Here is a 4,594-nt window from a genome sequence, read left to right as displayed (position 1 = left end):
CAGTTTGCCTAACAAGGGCTGAGTGCACTCCGCTTGCCAACAGCGCTCGACAGATCGGATGGTCACCCATCGACGTGCTATAGCCCAGCCCGATAGTGCTTAACTTCGGTGATCTGACGGGAACCGGAGTTACCACTGTGGCAAGGGCGTTGGCCTTTTATTGAATAAAGGTATGAATGGTAGGTAGAATGACCCAGTTGCTCAAGTGTTGCCCTACGAAGCATGGCCAGAACAGTTTTATGCAATTGGAACTGATACATTGAGATAAGATAGACAAGAATCTTATCTTATTTAAAGAACTGAAGAGACAGAAAATTTCTAAATGTTGTACATTAGTGAAAAAGTTCTCAAGTGTCGAGTAGGAGTCACGCCATCTAAGTACTACGTTAAGTGTGACACTTGCTTCGAATTCTGTGCAGCTTGTCATACCAATTAACACGTTGAGTTTTCTGCTTTTCACAATCGTAGGTCGCGTTCATTTTGGGAACACCCTGAAGCTCTATTAAAGTCGTTCTCTCCACCGTCCCTTTGTTGCAAAGGTTCTATTCGACACTGTGGTAGCAAGAGATCTGTTGAATGCAGGATGAGTGAAGAAGAGCTGTTGGCTACGTGGAACTGTGGGGTGATATATGGCTCAACTGGAAAAGTGCTCCCAGCTAAATAAGTGTCTACATATACGTCTAGTCCACTAGGAATATACTCATCTGAAATCAATAATCTAATAACCACTTTTTATTAAATTTCAGAATTGACCATGAATATCATATCAGTCGGTGATGAGTGATGGTGTTCATTGCTTTTACTCATTCCCTGCACAGTCGGGGTGGACTATTTTCCTGAGATATCATTTCACCAAGCTTTGCAAAATGTGATACATACTTCAACAATCACTAGTATCTAATTTCAGTAAGGAGTAATACAGCATTTTCACTGCTCTTACAATTAGGCGCTAACATAATGGACGAATCTGTTTCATTCTTTAGAACCACAACCTGTTGACAAACTATAGAGTGAACATTACCCATATTATCAATGAGTCATAGATAACTACGCTCGTCACTTTCATTGCAACCAATGAACACGTGTTTACTACTTAAATTAATAGATTGTGTGTGAATGCCTAAGGGACGAAACTGTTGCGGTCATCAGTCCTAGACTTACACACTACTTAAACTAACTTACGCTAAGGACAACACACACACTCATACATCTACATGTACATTTATACTCCGCAAGCCACCCAACGGTGTGTGGCGGAGGGCACTTTACGTACCGCTGTCATTACCTCCCTTTCCCGTTCCAGTCGCGTATGGTTCGCGGGAAGAACGACTGTCTGAAAGCCTCCGTGCGCGCTCGAATCTCTCTAATTTTACATTCGTGATCTCCTCGGGAGGTATAAGTAGGGGGAAGTAGTATATTCGATACCTGATCCATAGCCGGCCGCGGTGGCCGTGCTGTTCTAGGCGCTCCAGTCCGGAGCCGCGCTGTTGCTACGGTCGCAGGTTCGAATCCTGCCTCGGGCATGGGTGTATGTGATGTCCTTAGGTTAGTTAGGTTTAAGTAGTTCTACGTTCTAGGGGACTGATGACCACAGCAGTTGAGTCCCATAGTGCTCAGAGCCATTTGAACCATTTGAACCTCATCCAGAAACGCACCCTCTCGAAACCAGGCGACCAAGCTACACCGCGGTGCAGAGCGCCTCTCTTGCAGAGTCTGCCACTTGAGTTTGCTAAACATCTCCGTAACGTTATCACGGTTACCAAATAACCCTGTGACGAAACGCGCCGCTCTTCTTTGGATCTTCTCTATCTCCTCCGTCAAACTGATCTGGTACGGATCCTACACTGATGAGCAATACTCAAGCATAGGTCGAACGAGAGTTTTGTAAGTCACCTCCTTTGTTGATGGACTACATTTTCTAAGGACTCTCCCAATGAATCTCAACCTGGTACCCGCCTTACCAACAATTAATTTTATATGATCATTCTACTTCAAATCGTTCCGTACGCATACTCCCAGATATTTTACAGAAGTAACTGCTACCAGTGTTTGTTCCGCTATCATATAATCATACAATAAAGGATCATTCTTTCTATGTATTCGCAATACATTACATTTGTCTATGTTAAGGGTCAGTTGCCACTCCCTGCACCAAGTGCCTATTCGCTGCAGATCTTCCTGCATTTCGCTACAATTTTCTAATGCTGCAACTTCTCTGTATACTACAGCATCATCCGCGAAAAGCCGCATGGAACTTCCGACACTATCTACTAGGTCATTTATATATATTGTGAAAAGCAATGGTCGCATAACACTCCCCTGTGGCACGCCAGAGGTTACTTTAACGTCTGTAGACGTCTTTCCATTGATAACAACATGCTGTGTTCTGTTTGCTAAAAACTCTTCAATCCAGCCACACAGCTGGTCTGATATTCCGTAGGCTGTTACTTTGTTTATCAGGCGACAGTGCGGAACTGTATCGAACGCCTTCCGGAAGTCAAGGAAAATAGCATCTACTTGGGAGCCTGTATCTAATATTTTCTGGGTCTCATGAACAAATAAAGCGAGTTGGGTCTCACACGATCGCTGTTTCCGGAATCCATGTTGATTCCTACAGAGTAGTCTCTGGGTTTCCAAAAACGACATGATACACGAGCAAAAAACATGTTCTAAAATTCTACAGCAGATCGACGTCAGAGATATAGGGCTATAGTTTTGCGCATCTGCTCGACGACCCTTCTTGAAGACTGGGGCTACATGTGCTCTTTTCCAATCATTTGGAACCTTCCGCTCCTCTAGAGACTTGCGGTACACGGCTGTTAAAAGGGGGGAAAGTTCTTTTGCGTAATCTGTGTAGAATCGAATTAGCATCCCGTCAGGTCCAGTGGACTTTCCTCTGTTGAGTGATTCCAGTTGTTTTTCTATTCCTTGGACACTTATTTCGATGTCAGCCATTCTTTCGTTTGTGCGAGGATTTAGAGAAGGAACTGCAGTGCGGTCTTCCTCCGTGAAACAGCTTTGGAAAAAGGTGTTTAGTATTTCAGCTTTACGAGTGTCATCCTCTGTTTCAATGCCAACATCATCCCGGAGTGCCTGGATATGCTGTTTCGAGCCACTTACTGATTTAACGTAAGACCAGAACTTCCTAGGATTTTCTGTCAAGTCGGTACATAGAATTTTACTTTCGAATTCACTGAACGCTTCACGCATAGCCCTCCTTACGCTAACTTTGACATCGTTTAGCTTCTGTTTGTCTGAGAGGTTTTGGCTGCGTTTAAACTTGGAGTGAAGCTCTCTTTGCTTTCGCAGTAGTTTCCTAACTTTGTTGTTGAACCACGGTGGGTTTTTCCCGTCCCTCACAGTTTTATTCGGCACGTAACTGTCTAAAACGCATTTTACGATTGCCTTGAACTTTTTCCATAAACACTCAACATTGTCAGTGTCGGAACAGAAATTTTCGTTTTGATCTGTTTGGTAGTCTGAAATCTGCCTTCTATTACTCTTGCTAAACAGATAAACCTTCCTCCCTCTTTTTCTATTCCTATTAACTTCCATATTCAGGGATGCTGCAACGGCCTTATGATCACTGATTCCCTGTTCTGCACTTACAGAGTCGAAAAGTTCGGGTCTGTTTGTTATCAGTAAGTCCAAGATGTTGTCTCCACGAGTCGGTTCTCTGTTTAACAGCTCGAGGTAATTTTCGGATAGTGCACTCAGTATAATGTCACTCGATGCTCTGTCCCTACCACCCGTCCTAAACATCTGAGTGTCCCAGTCTATGTCTGGTAAATTGAAATCTCCACCTAAGACTATAACATGCTGAGAAAATTTATGTGAAATGTATTCCAAATTTTCTCTCAGTTGTTCTGCCACTAATGCTGCTGAGTCGGGAGGTCGGTAAAAGGAGCCAATTATTAACCTAGCTCGGTTGTTGAGTGTAACCTCCACCCATAATAATTCACGGGAACTATCGACTTCTACTTGACTACAGAATAAACTACTACTAACAGCGACAAACACGCCACCACCGGTTGCATACAATCTATCCTTTCTAAACACTGTCTGTGCCTTTATAAAAATTTCGGCAGAATTTATCTCAGGCTTCAGCCAGCTTTCTGTACCTATAACGGTTTCAGCTTCGGTGCTTTCTATCAGCGCTTGAAGTTCCGGTACTTTACCAATGCAGCTTCGACAGTTTACAATTACAATATCGATTGCTGCTTGGTCCACGCATGTCCTGACTTTGCCCCGCACCCTTTGAGGCTGTTGCCCTTTCTGTACTTGCCCGAGGCCATCTAACCTAAAAAATCACCCAGTCGACGCCACACAACCCCCACTACACGTGTAGCCGCTTGCTGCGTGTAGTGGACTCCTGACCTATCCAGCGGAACCCGAAACCCCACCACCCTATGGCGCAAGTCGAGGAATCTGCAGCCCACATGGTCGCAGAACCGTCTCAGCCTCTGATTCAGACCCTCCATTCGGCTCTGCACCAAAGGTCCGCAGTCAGTCCTGTCGACGAAGCTGCAGATGGTGAGCTCTGCTTTCATCCCGCTAGCAAGACTGGCAGTCTTCACCAAATCAGATAGCCGCC

Source organism: Schistocerca americana, chromosome X, assembly GCF_021461395.2.
Source record: "Schistocerca americana isolate TAMUIC-IGC-003095 chromosome X, iqSchAmer2.1, whole genome shotgun sequence".
Taxonomy (NCBI): Eukaryota; Metazoa; Arthropoda; class Insecta; order Orthoptera; family Acrididae; genus Schistocerca; species Schistocerca americana.
Note: the sequence above shows the minus strand (reverse complement) of the source record.